General features: G+C 38.7%; 1 pseudogene; it reads left to right on the top strand.

Moving 5' to 3' along the window:
* The first annotated feature begins 14,138 nt into the window (after positions 1 to 14,138).
* On the top strand, positions 14,139 to 15,049 carry LOC126013736 (serine/threonine-protein phosphatase 6 catalytic subunit-like; annotated as a pseudogene).
* The last annotated feature ends 308 nt before the right edge of the window (positions 15,050 to 15,357 follow it).

Genomic DNA, 15,357 nt, shown 5'->3' with positions numbered 1-15,357 from the left:
AAAAGTGATATCATTCTGTACTTGTCCTTCTTCTGGCTTACTTTATTTAACATAACATTTTCCAACTCCATCCATGTTGCTGGGAATTGCATGATTGTATCATTTCTTGTAGCTATGTAGAATTCCATTAAGTATATGTACCACATATTTATGATCTGTTATTGACATCTAGGTTGATTCCACGTCATATAGTAGTTAAATCTTGTGTTTACTGACAACCCTCCATACTGTTTTCTATAAGGGTTGGAGCAGGTAGCAATCCCACTAGCAGTGGATGAGAATTCCTTTCTTACTGCATCCCCACCTGCAGAGATTGCTCTCATTCTTTTTGATATGTGCCATCGTCACTGGTGTAAGATACACCTCATTGCTGTCTTGATTTGGATTTTACTAATGATGAGTGATGATGAACATGTTTTCATATATCTATTGGCTATCTGTTGGTCTTCTTCAGAGAAGTGTCTATTCATTTATTTTGATGGTTATTTTAGTTGCTTGTCACAAAATTCTAGTTTGATATTTTTTCTTTTGGTTTTATGGCTATATATTTTCTAAGGGAGAAAGTAGTTAGAACTGGTCTGCTGAAGATTGTCTGGTATAGACTGAGGTTTCAGTGGGTTTTGTGGAGTAGGGTTCTATTGCCTGAGTGTATGCAGAGATCTCACTGATAATCTCCTGTTCAGAAGGATGAGCTTCTGATCAGCTTTTTTTGAGGCACAGTAGTAATGATGAGCAGAGGTGCCACTTACATGCAGTTCACTTTTAAACCTTTCCCTTGCTTTTCCTGTGTCTGAAGATCCCTGGCATGGGGGACACAGGTGGCTCAGAGGTGCCAACAGGGTAAATGGCCACTTTTCTGAAATCCACCTTGAATCCCTTTCCTTGCTTCCTTGCACATCCCTAGTGGGGGGGGGGTTCAGCAAAGTTGGGGTGTGTGGGCCTATGCTGGGTGGCTCCTGGGTGTTCTTACTGGCATTGGAGGAGGCCATGTGGGACAGGGACTCAGTCAGCTGGGCGGTGCCAATTGGTGAAAGGGGGTAAACTTATCTTTCATACTTTATGGTTAGGATGGAAAATTCCCACTTTATTTTTGGGTGAGGGGGTGCAAAGCTGTTAAATTCCTTGTGTAAAAACAAATTTGCGGGACCGGAGAGGTGGCGCTAGAAGTAAGGTGTTTGTCTTACACGCGCTAGCCAAGGAAGGGCCATGGTTCAATACCCTGACGTCCCATATGTTCCCCCCAAGCCAGGGGCAATTTCTGAGCGCTTAGCCAGGAGTAACCCCTGAGCATCAAATGGGTGTGGCCCGAAAAAAAAAAACAAAAAAAAACAAAAAACAAAAACAAAAACAAAAACAAATTTGCAATATACATAAATGTATTATTGCAAAGTATATTATTTTTCTTTTACTCACAGAGATTTTCTGACACATAACTCAGCTCCTCAATGTGAGAAATTAAGTTCACAGCAATTCAAGGTAGAGTTATGAAGCAATTTCACTTGATTCATTAAAAGAATAAGTAACAAGAGTCAACTCAAAATTTATGACCTTTCTTAAATTCTCAGAAATTCTTAAATGAGTTCTCTCCTGAAAACTTTTATAAATCCCAAGTGAATAGACAATTGGAATTTTTATTTGATTGCTGGCACATTTTAGAGATGTACAGGATGAAATGTGTTGTCTGTTTTCTCACGTGGGAAATTTGTAATAATGTTCCTTCACTACCTCCCTCCCCCAAAAAGATACAGAGTAGACCTATATATTTTTATTTTAGAAAATTACTAATGGAAAAATTATTTCTGTCCTGAAAACCATAAATCTTATACATTATGATGTTTTATTTTATTCTGCAATGCAACAAGTCACATCTATATTTCACAAAAATGAAAATTATATCCCATTTAATATTTGCTTTTGTTAACCAGGAAAATGTTTTCAATTAAGCTGAAAAATATTAACATGAATGAAAAAGTTTTGTCTGGGATTCATACATAACATTTTATAAATACAATATTGTATAAATACTTGTGCAAGCATTTTATATATGTGAGAAGACACACATTCCTGTACATAGGTTAAATAATTTTTAAAATGTGAGCTTTTTCTATAAAGACAAATCAATTAGTGATTTTAAACATAATGAAAAACATTAAAAATCATAAATATAGAAATCAACATTAAAGTTCCTTGTATTAAAGACCAAAAAAAAAAAAAGAACTTAATGAGAGTCTTTACAAATTTAGCAAAGGACCAGGTAATGAGGAATACATCCAGATAATTTTGTTAAGCTGAAATTTCAGTGAAGAATCATTTATTATATTGGAGAGAATATAAGATGCTGCATTTGATTATTACATAGATGATTTATTTTCCCATATTAAAGACTTTGAACCTCAGGAAGATTAATATATAAATAAAAACATTTACTTTTCAGCAAAGGAAATGATTGCCCCAATGGGGCTATCATATCCCAGCATGCAAACATAGAGGGAGGAATCTATCAGGAATCTACCAGTTCCAGCTTTCTGGAACTTTGGGTGATAGAGGTGGGCCAAATGTCATTTCACTTGTGGAGAAATTTCAAGGGTCTAGGACCAGTTCATTACCACTCTAGCACAATTTCACTTAGAGAAGGACAAAATATATCTTGCTAAAATATTTTATTAAAGAACCATGACGTACAAAAGGGATTGGCTACACTAGCAGTCTAGGGAGCAAAGGGGGAGGTACGGGATGCATGCTGGGAATAGGGGTGGAGGGAGGACAACATTGATGGTGGGAATGGCCCTAATTCACTCTCACTTTGTATTTTAAATATAACTGTGGAAGACTTGCAATTTACATTAGTCACAATAAATAAATAAATAAATAAATAAATAAATAAGAACCATGATTTACAGTTATTCACTGTTGAATTTTAGACATTTTATATTCAAGTACCAATACAACCACCAGTGTTTTTTTCACCATGATTCCCAGGATCCCTTTTACCACCCAAGTCCTTTGTCCATTATATCATCTTAACAGGCAAAGTTTCAATTTTGAACTCTTTTTTTCAGTATTGTTGACTCAGTATTGCAAGTCTTCCACAGTTATATTTAAGGTACAAAGTGACAGTGAATTAGGGCCATTCCCACCACCAATGTTGTCTTCCCTCCCCCCCTATTCCCAGCATGCATCCCATGCCTCCCCCTTTGCTCCCTAGACTTCTTTTTTGCTCCCTTGACTTCTTTTCAGTATTGTTGACATTTAGATATCCCATTCTTATATGCCACTGATGTAATCAGATTCTCTTGATTCCTATTTGTCATTGATTCCTGTTTATCTTTCTTTCCCCTCTCAATTTCTTTAATTCTGTGCCCTTCTCCTCTAGAGCCAAAGGTGATTTAGCATTCCTTTCAACATTGCATTCACTCATTCAGTATGAATGAGTATGTTTATCCTTCTTCAGGTTAACTTCATTGAAGTTATCTTCCAGTTCCATGTTGCAGTAAATTGCATACTTCCATCATTCTTTAAGATGCACAGTATTCCATATTCATATTCCACTTATATATCACTAAAGTCTAGGTTAAATCCATTTAACCTAACTTATTACAGTAGTACATCTATCTATTGTACTAAGTACTGTAGTAAATAATAGTGTTCATAAGTTCTTATGAATGGATGTTTTTGTGTTTCATTGTAGAGACCTAGAAATGAAATCACTTGGCCATATGGCAGTTGCATTCTTAATTTACTGAGATATCTCCATGCTATTTTCCATAAACTAAGTAACATTCACACTAGCAGTGGATGAGAGTTCCTTTTTACTATACTCTGGAAAACACAGTTTGTTCCCAGTTTGTGCCATTTTCACTGGTGTGAGATAGTATCTCATTGTCATTTTTATTTGAGTTTCCCTAATGCTAAGTGATGGTGGTCATTTTGTTTTCACATACTTATTGGCCATTCATTAAACTTCCTCAGAGAAGAACCTGTTCATTTCACTTCTTTTTTATAGGGCTATGGAGTTAATTTTGTTTATTTTTGTAAATACATCATATATTCTGGATCCTTTATCTGATGTGTTAAATGTAAATATTTAGTTAGCTATATTTTATTTTTTGGTCCATGTATTTTGTCCTATGCAAAAACTATTTATGCTAATGTATTCCCCACAAAATCTTTCTTTGAAGCAGGAAAAGGAGTAAGTTTAGATTATGCCTGTTGAAAAAATCAAGGAGAAAAAATATATATACTGAAGAAATCATGGAAAGAGAAATGTATATGCCAGCAAGGCAACAATGATAGAAGCACAGAATATATAGTGTTACTTTCTAAAATCTGCCAAGTAGTCAGCTGTTGCAAGTCAGTTCCTGAAGAGGTTGACTGATGGAGGGACGGAGGATGAGGCCTTTCTCTTCCAGCTCGGAGCACGCGTCTGCCACCCTGTCTAGCCGATGGTTCTGAGGTGAAATGGCGGGTAAACAGCTCGCAGACAGTCAGGCTCGTGGAAATATTAGCTTTATTCGGTGGACAAGACTGAAGTCCAAAGACTCAGCTTCAGTTCCAGCCAAAAAGACCTGGCCTTCCACAGACCCTTATTTTTATCCCCCAGAATCAGGTACCACCCAATGGTGGGATCAGATACCAACCAATGGTGGAAGCAGAATCAGGTACTACCCTAGGATAGGGCACAATCACCAATCAGTTTAGGGTAAGTAACATAGTAATCCCCTAAAATATTTACATACACAAAGTCAGCTACACAAAAATCTGATTTTGTTGGAAATAGGGGCTTAGGTCACATCATCTGGTACCAGGAGACCATCTGGTACCAGGTATGGAACGGGGATTGGCCACAGGCTAGGTAGAAAGCCTTAAACCTACTACTACTTCTCCAACCCCTATATAAAATATTACTTAAAAACAATGCATATTTTAACATTCTGGGTATGTGTGTGATTTCTGGCTCACATCTGAATGTGCTCAGGTCTTGCTCCTAGGTTTGTAATCAGGGACCACTTCTGGTAGTTCATGGGGAACCCTATGTGTTGTCAGGTATTCAAGGTGAGTTCAACCACACTCAAAGCAAGCACCTTAACTCCTGTACTATCTCTATGGCCTCAAAGATACATATTTTAAAGACATTTAAGACAAACATATATATATTTGCAAATAGAAATACTAGTATTGATATAATGACTTACCTAAGTACAATTTGTACAAGTCTTTAATTCATAAAATTGTTTAATTCCTGTGTTTAATCATGACCAAAAAAGTCATTACTAAAATGAATTTTAAAGTTTTAAAGAAGCAATGAATTAAAAGCAAGTGTTTTAATCATGCATATTACTGGTTAATCTTACTTTCATCTGTGCATACTTATTTTTAAAACTGGAGATAATGATAGCAAGTCATATTATTTTAAAACTGTCAAATGTTATGGGTTTTAAGAGGAGGAGGATGGGTAGCATATGGGGGGAGAGAAAACATAATGTAAGAGAAAAGTATAGGACACTTCTCTCACACATTATGTAACAGTAGTCATCATTTGTAATTTGGTGTCATGTTCTGAAAAGCTTTTCATCTCCAAGAGACCATGACTTTCTGAATTCTCGATGGTGCCATTAACCAGCTGTGTAGCTCTCATTCTGGAGCAAACAGGCTTACGCAGGAATACCGAATTAACTTGGAGAATACAAATTAGCAGACAGAGTTATTTCTTATACTGACATCATAAACAAATATTGATGGCTTTCTGTGGTATAATACATCTTTATTCATTGCTTCATAACTCCTTTACAGCTTCTTCATTTTTTCCTCACTATATCTGCATCCCCCAAATACTAGTCAGCTTACATACAGTCTTCAGGTATCTCAAAGCCTGGTGAGTTATTGTTCTCTAGTGTTTGCTTTTATATTTGAAGTTTTTTCTTATTTGACATTTTTCTTTACTTTTCTCCTCCTGTTTTCAGTGGCTGTACTTTCCAGTGCTGCTCATGGCTCTGCACATTTTGAGTTGTGGTGCTCACTGATGGAGGTGTTTCATACTTTAGTTGACATACTCACACACAAACATAACTCCAGTGCAGCAGAAATTGCATCTTACTGTGGTACCAAGCATCACAAACAGCAGTCTAGACAGTCACATTTGGCATGTGAGAGGTGTGTCATGCCTGCAGATGATTATGGTATCATTGAGTCATGTCCAGGGCCCTTTCGCAATGATTCTGAGACAGAGAAGAAAGAAAACAACTCCTTGTATCGAGGGGGACAGATTGTATATAATGTGGTTATATTTTTTCTACATTTGAATTTTAGTCATTTTGCATGACCACAAGTACATAACCAGATCACATATGACTCCCTCTGTGCCCCTAATATCTCAATTCTTTCCATGATTTCTCGTCAATTTGAATGGAAATAACAAATCTTAATTCAATTTTTTTATCAGAGAAATGATCAGTAGAGAGAATACTGGTATTTACCTTAGGGTTGTTTTACTTGTGAATGAAATGTTCACAGTTTTGTATTTTCCAAAAGACTGTCAATTAGAAGTATTTATTTTTCCTGGCCATATCTGGGGATATTTTATGCTATTTTATATTTCACATAAGTGAAAACTGTTCATTTGGAAATTGGTAAGCAACCACAAATAGATAAAACAACAAAAAGGAATAAAGCAGCACATCCCACATTATCCAGAGACAGAAACATGACCATAATGGAAGTGTGACATAATGCCTGGAGTATGTCAGCTAGGCACACTCTATGGGTGTATCAGTTGGAGAACAAACATGGTTGGTAAGGGAAATCTACCAATATCCTTCTACCTTATAATTATCTAGTTATCTACCTTAGATTATCAATGTGGTGTAACATAGACCACTGTCTGCTGTAAATATGTATCCTTCAACAGTGGCCAATCTGTTCACTAATGATGGGAGACACCTTTCTTTCTAATTTGGTTGATCCCTATACTAGAGTCAAAATATAGAGTCCCCAATGTTGCTAGATATAAATTTTTAGTAAAAGATATATTTTATACAGTTAAAAATCCTTTTATTGAGTTTTAGTCCTACTATGTTACAACACCCATCCCTTCACCAGTATATATTTCTTACAACCAATGTCCCAGGTTTCCCTCCCAACCCACCCCGGCCTTCATCTAAACCAGGCATTTTCATTCTCCATTTCTCTTTTCCTTTTATCTTTCAAAGAACTGTGGTTTTAAATACTGTTAATGAAAGAGTGCCTACTACTTTTCTTCCTCTCTGCACCCAGTTCTTGTTCTGAGTGGTCATTTCCAATTGTCATTGTCACGTGGTCTCTTTTTCCCTTCTGGTTCCTAACATGGACCAGTCCTCCTGACTCTTTTTTTTTGCTATTGTCTTTGGGTATGATTACCATACTGTTTTAATTTTATATCTCATAAATGAGTGTGATCATTCAAAGTTTGTTTCTCTGGCTCATTTAATTCAGAATGATACTCTTCATATCCTCCAAGCATAAGCAAATTTCATTACTTTATTTTTCATAATAACTACATAATATTTTCTTGTGTAGATGTTCCATCATTTCTATATCAACTTATATACTAAGAAGATTCTAGAAACAACAGACCTTTATAGTAAAATGGTAAGTTACAAAATTAATACACAAAAGTTCATAGCTATCCTATATCCAAATATGGTAAGAGGAGGAGGTAATAAAATGTTCTATTCACTACTGTGCCTCAGAAAATTAAGTTCTTGGAATCTATAATAAGTGAAAGACCTATAGTAAGCAACATTTTTTTAAAAAAAAATGACCAAATCGGGGCCGGTGAGGTGACACTAGAGGTAAGGTGTCTGCCTTGCAAGTGCTAGCCGAGGAAGGACCACAGTTCAATCCCCCGGTGTCTCATATGATCCCCCCAAGCCAGGGGCAATTTCTGAGCACTTAGCCAGGAGTAACCCCTGAGCATCAAACTGGTGTGGCCCCCCAAAAAAAACTAAAAAAAAAAGACCAAATCATGCCTGAAATGTAGAATTACATTTACAGTTAGTGTGAATTATAACCACAAACCAATCAGCAAGAACTTTAGAGACCTTGGCCAACGTAGCACAGCAGTAGGGTGTATATCTTGTTTGCTGCCGACAAGATAGACCTGAGTTCTATCCCAGCATTCCATATGGTCTCCTGAGCTTGCCAGGAGAGATTTCTGAGCACAGAGCCCAGGGTAACCCCTGATCACCACTGGGTGTGATCTAAAAACAAACAAACAAAAACAAAACAAAACCACCACCACCACCAACAACAACAACAACAAAAATAAACTTTAAAAACCAAGGCCCCAAAACAAACAAAAAAAACAAACAAAAAAACCAAGGCGCATATTGCTCTCCAGGATTCTCCACATTCTAAGCCCTGGATTCCACTGCCATGATGCAGTATTAGCCACCAACCTCTCTAAATCCAGATCTGTCAATAGACGTTGAACATTTTTATTAGTAATTTGTTGATAATGAGGTGCAGAGAAGAATCAATTATAGGCTCATTTTATAAAGGAAGTTATCAGCATTTTTCAGCCTAATCAATGTAGCTCCAAGGTCACTTATGTCAAGAAAGAAAGATGATAATATGATCATTGACAAGACATGTCACTTTTAAGCACATGTTCTTCATTGGCCTGGAAGTTCCTTAGGACATGACTCAATCCCTTTGCTACAGTCCACAGTGGTGCATGATTCTAGGATAGCAGTGGTAGCCTCTGGAAAGTGATTTAATTAGCACACATTGCAGCACCAGAGTCAATGGGGAGAGAACTGATTGCTGTGAACTGAGGAAATGTGGCACTGCAAAAAGAGCTGGACTCTGATATTTGGCATGGGTCTGCTTTGTATCACATTGCTCTCTCTCTAAACCCACAATTTCAGCTCATGAGCACAGAGGATCACATAGGGCCTCAAGAGCATGTGTGTGTGGAAATGTACAAAAATCTCCTCACACACATGCTACATATATGTCTAAAGTCACTTTGATATTCAGCTGAATTGCATCTCCCACCATCAAGCCTTCTCCACTTTCACAGAAGAACCTATTGTGTCTGCAGGAAGTTGACAGGATGCAAGGTGCAAGAATGGGCAAGAAGGTGCAAGAATGGATGACATGGCCTCTTCCTTGATTTAGTTTCTAACTTTACCTTAGTTTCCATCTTCAAAATTCATGATACAAAAGCAATCATTTCTCTTTAATCAACAAATACTAGGAGCTCTGTATTGTGTGCCAGATTACCTGCCACTATTTCATTGCATTGCTGCTGAAGTCTCCTCCACTAAGTGTGTGTTCATGGCAAATATGCTATTATGGCTGCTTATTTATATGATCTCATTCTTACAGACAGTCATTATATAGCAATGAATGTGAATGTGGCCATACAGAGCCAGAAGTCTCTTTTGGAGTCCCTAGCATGTCTAGCAGAACTGAGCTGTCAGCTGCTACATACAGAGGCTCAAAGCAAGGTGATTATGAGTACCTCCCTACACATTCCACATATAGATGAAGATTCAAATAAGGAGGATTGCATTTTTAGACATTAGTGATGATGTGAGAGCATCCTTAAGAACTCTTTTTATATAAAAAACAGATGTAATACCCAAGGTACTGAGTGTTTACCATGATATCTAACTATGAGCAACAGAATAAGATAAAGACACAAAATTATTTACCACTTTTGTCTCTGCAGTATGCTGTGAGAGCTTCTAAAATATCTCCAGGATCTTTCTCATATTTATTTGAACACAAATGCAGAAAATCTAGTGTTGGGGGTAGAATAACATAAAAATTCTGGCTGTGATATACTGCCTATAGAAAGACTTCTCAGCTGGGGCAATTCTCACTCTTTGCCACACAATCACTTCCAAATCCTTATCTATGCCTTACAGAGAAGGACATGTGTAATTTCTAGGTTAATGACTTACTAGCAAAACCAATTTAGTCAGGATGTTGTGTATCTCCTCAAAGAGCTGATGTTTCTCTTTGAAAAATGAACAGCACTTGACTGTAGTGCTTCTCCTTATCTCCTGCTTCTGTTCTGAGTTCTAGGAACTACAGATTTCTGCAGAGGATGTTGAACACTGCTAGACATTGCCGGTGTTTCTCATTGCCATATGAGATACCTTAATCACCCTGGTCTGAACTTCAAATGTCACTGATAATGACCAGCTGATCATCTCCAGTTCTCCCTAAATGGATGCAGGCCAAGAAAAATTATTCACAGTCATCTCAAGGACTAGAAATATGCTACCATCTCCCTCACCTCCACCCTCCACCTGTCTGTCTGGTTCTGGTAAGGAGAAACATCCACTGATGCAACCCTCCAGCTCTCGGCCCCCCTTCAGAAAGACAATTCTGATTTTCCTGCTTGTTTATGACCTGTCCCACTTCCAATCTGTTGATCATTTTCTATGCACTTGACAGAATTTGACCCCTTGATTATAAAATTTTAGAAAATCAGTCTGATATTAGGACCAGTGATTGCATTTTGTGCAATGTTGTGCATTTCTGATTGCTTCTAAAGAATGCTAATAGCAGCCAGTCGAGGGCCGTGATAGTACAACCTCAGTCAGTAGTTGACCCAAGCCTGCTCTGAGCCACCTCCCTCTCCTGAACACTATTCCAGTGCTCCTGAGTGGCTCTGGGCTCTGGAAGTACATCTGATTGCTGTCCAACAGATAAGCAATAGTTCAGTGCTCAAACTGCTCTGGAACTGAACCCTGTCCCTGAGTCATAGAAGCTCAGTTTGGCCTCTGTCTCTCCCAACCCAGAGTTGTGTGGAATTTTTCTTGTGAGTCTTTGGGATACCAGCATGCAGGGTCATCAAGGCATAGGGCACTGACATCTGCCCATGGACCTCATCATTCATATTCACTCTCCATATATGCCATTCAGAACTGCACCACACTCCATCCTACCTCCCCACATTCTAGAAGACTCCTGAGACAATGTTCTTTCCTAGTTCCTGCCCCTCCTTATAAAAAACCAATTGCAGGGCGGATAGAGTCACCTCTGCCATGTCCCCTCTATGACAACAAGGTCCAGCCATGCTCTAACAGTGAACACTTACTAAAGCTTAGAATGGGCAACAACCAACATAGAGCTTCCAGGAATTTTTATGCCTAAGAACAAAAACATTTAGAGAACTCAGTGAATTCCATATTAAGATCTGAATAGAGCCCAAGCTCCACCTGGGACAAATGTCCCAACAGCTGCTGCTCTTTGGGTGAATATGGGCACCCATCTTCCTCTGCATCGCTATCATTAGAGGTGGGAAACTGTGAAGTTCGGCAATCCCTGGAAGAAAGGACAACATCAGAGTCATAGAGTCACTAGTGTCACAGAAGATGTGCTTGATGGAATGTGCTGCCAGGGCTGTGCTGAGCTGGGACTTCATATTTCCCATGGCTGCAGGTCTCCAAGGCTGCTTTTAGTGCTCCCGTCTCCTGTTCCAGCTTTGAAGAATTAGGGGCCCTTTCTGATACCTGTTCTTTGTCATCACAGGCCTTCCCACAGGCAGGTGGAGAGAAACATCCCTGTGTCTCAGATTGGGGGGGTGTCCCTGGTCAGGCCAGGACCAGATGGTTTCTTCTCACTGGAATCCAGTAATCTTGTGCTGCTCATAGGCAGGGAGGTCGAAGTGTGCTGCCAGCTGGACCATATGCTAGGTTGTGTGTTGACATGGTGTGGGATCACTCATTCTTACCCCTGCTCCTGCATAAGGGGGTTTTAGAGCCACAGTGAGAGCTAAGGGAACCCATGCACATAAAAAGTTGTGACCTTGTTCTCTCAGAGCCAAGGTAAGAAGTCCCCAGAGACCTGGTCCCCTTGATATGTGCCTTGTAGAGTCCACACTGGCTGTAATGTGAGTCTTCCTGTGCCTTCAACCCCAGGCTCTATATAGATTGAAAGCAGAGGGGAGATTTGCACATGGAATTCTCAAAATTAGTTCAATTATTAGTTGAATTATTTCTCAGAAAATACTTCAATTCTAGAAAAAAAATGAGCTGTGCATGCTGCAATGCAAGATTCTGGATTCTTTTTTCTTCTGAGAAAGGAGTTATTCCCAGCATGAACATACATGTCCCAGAGAAGGATGATGGTCACATAGTTTAGATTTATGTGAATAGCCAGTATATCTCCAAAACAATGGTGGCTAATATCATAAATATGTGGGTGAGGCCTCCAATAAGGAGATACAAAATACCCTCATTGAGTATGACCAGAGCATGCTGGTAGCTGATTCCTGGTGTGCATGCATGAATGTGTGTGTGTGTGCGTGTGTGTGTGTGTGTGTGTGTGTGTGTGTGTGTGTATGTGTTTGTGGCCCCACTGCCTGGCCCTCGAGTGGCAGTGTAAGGGACAACTGACACCAGAAATCAAACTCTGCCTACTATACACTTGCATGGGCTTGATGCTTATCAGAAAAAAATGGCAAAGCTGCCTTACTATCTGGAATTCACAATATGTGCCATTTGTATTAACCCAGAAGTTTCAGATAAGTGGACCATTCCTAATTAAAGATCTATGTTCTACATTTCCCTGATACAAGGGACCTGAAAATGGATCCTTTTAAAAAAGAAGCTGACCAGTGTTCCAATCATTTGATATACTTAAATGCTTATTTTAAATTGCTTGTCAGAATTAATCTGGTTCTCTGCCTGCTTCTATGGTGTGAAGGCTGATACCAGTCGATCCATTTGTATATAAGATTTATATGCAATATATTCTAAGTGTGATATCAGAAAGAGTTAAATTCAAGAGCACTGAAATGCTAATTTCCTCATTCTGTTTACCAAATATATTCAGGACAAGTCCCCAGGGAAGTGAAGCATTTTGAATTCAACAAGTTAATCCTGAGATTTGAGGGATTTGGGGAGAAAGGAAAGAACTGTTTAGTGCACTGTATTAGTAAGACAAGCACCCATAGAAATAAAAGGCTATTGAATTGTTCAAACACAATATTAGAATAAAAAGCAACAAGTTTATGGATTAGGGTGGAGTGGTTTCCAAGAGAGAGCTGTTCTGTTGACAAAGTATTAGTTTGCTAGAGAGAAGTCAGATGAAAGATTTCCAGTCCATTCCTTTTGGGAATGCTAAAACTTCCCCCATCTCGGAATGTTTAGAGGGAGCTCAGGCGTCTCACCAAGGTATTCCACCCTGTGATAAGGTCATGATCAGGGGACCATACCAAGGCTGAGTCAGGTTAGCAGACAAGACCACCTGTCAGCAGACAGGTCCACACAGGTGCCAGACAGGCTGCATTCTTGTCCTGATCGCACTTTTGTCCTTAGACTCAGATGCTAGTTTTGAAAAAGAGTTAAAGCAGGTCAAGTGGTCAAAGAGGAATTAATGCCAACCAGAGGCAGCAGATCTGTATTCTAATTCTGTCCACTCACAGGTGGCTGTGATGGAGCTAGTGAGGGCTGTTGATAAGTCTCCTTTGCAATGAAAGCTCAATGTGAGGCTCAATGTAAGGGCTGGAATTTTTACTTCTCCAATTGATAGCTACACTATTTTTATTACTGATTTTTATTGTGACCAAAGTTGATTACAAATCTTTGACAGTAATATTTTGGTACATAGCAGAATTGAAACCAGGGCATTAACACCACCCCTGTTACTAACATGCATCCCATATCCCCCTCCTTTATTCCCTCCCCCCCGGATTGCTGGTATAAATGGTCCCCTCTGTGTATAACTTGTTGTAGAATGGGGATCGATTCTGTTGTCATTGGCTTTGGATTTGGTGTTTAAAACTGATCTTTTTTTTTTAATTTATTTCTACTCAATGTTCATACAACTATTTGGTCTTAGTGTCATCCATTTATTCCCCTCAATATATGAGGCAGAAAAAGGTGATTCAAGTTATGTGGTTCTGTTTGAAGGGAAAGAAAACAGAAACGAAAAACAAAACAAAAACAAAATAAATAAGCTAAAAAGGCAACAAACAAACAAATCCCGAAGGAGTCCATCTAGAGGGTTATAAATATCAATTTAAGAGAAGAAAGGGGAAAAGGAAGAAAAACATCACAAAAAGACCAAAAAAATTAAGAAAAGAAAAAAAAAAGAACAGACTCCGGCTGCAGCCATTGTTGGGGCTTGTCCTTCCTAAAATGGCGGCCCTGGATTTGTACAAGTACATGGAGGTTGCGTGGCCCTGCAAGTACCTGCTGGAGAACGACCTGAAGTGGCTATGTTTGAGACCTCACTTGGAAGAGTCAAATGTCCAGCCAGTACCAACACCAGTAACAGTATGTGGAGACATTCATGGACAGTTTTATGACCTTTGTGAACTATTCAGAACTGGAGGTCAAATTTCTGACACAAACTACATATTTATGGGTGATTTTTAGACAGAGGTTACTATACTCTGGAGATCTTCACCTAACTTCTTGCTTTAAAGGCTAAATGGCCCGAACATATTTATTATACTTCTTTGAGGAAATCATGAGAGTAGACAGATAACACAAGTATATGGATTTTATGATGAGTGCCAAACTAAATATGGAAATGCTAATGCCTGAAGATACTGTACCAAAGGTTTCAACATGCTCACAGTAGCAGCTTTAATAGATGAGCAGGTTTCGTGTGTTCACAGTGGTATATCTCCTGATATCAAAACACTGGATCAAATTCGAACCATTGAAAGGAATTAAGAAATTCCTCATAAAGGAGCATTTGTGATCTGGTTTGGTCAGATCCTGAAGATGTGGATACATGGGCAATCAGTCCCCGTGGAGCAGGTTGGCTGTTTGGTGCAAAGGTCACAAATGAGTTTTTTCATATAAACAACTTAAAACTCATCTGCAGAACACACCAACTAGTTCACAAGGGCAATAAATTTATGTTTGATGAGAAGCTGGTAACAGTGTGGTTGGCTCCTAATTACTGCTATTGTTGTGGAAATATCGCTTTGATCATGGTCTTCAAAGATGTAAATACAAGAGAACCAAAGTTGTTTTGGAGGGCAGTTCCAGATTCAGAGCTTAATATTCCTCCCAGAAATATACCCTATTTCCTTTGAGGCCTTTGCCCATCCTGCTGACTCATTCTCTGCCCTCTTACCCAAACTTTTGTGTATTACCCTCTACAATATACTTTTTATTGAGCACTTTGCTGCTGAAATGCTGCCTCTTGCCTTTTTTTTTAAAATTTAAAATTATCTAAATTTATTGTTATGGTGTCTCTAGCAATGTTTTTCTATCAATATTTTCCCCCATCCCATTCCCATCTTGGACTCATTTGAAAAGACTCGAAAAATGTCTTAATCTTCACACTGCTGCATGTAGCTCTTGCCTTTTTACTGATCTGGGGGATACAGGATGCATTTCC

The sequence above is a fragment of the Suncus etruscus genome, chromosome 7, assembly GCF_024139225.1.
Source record: "Suncus etruscus isolate mSunEtr1 chromosome 7, mSunEtr1.pri.cur, whole genome shotgun sequence".
NCBI lineage: Eukaryota > Metazoa > Chordata > Mammalia > Eulipotyphla > Soricidae > Suncus > Suncus etruscus.
Note: the sequence above shows the minus strand (reverse complement) of the source record. Positions and strands in the feature narration are given on the sequence as shown.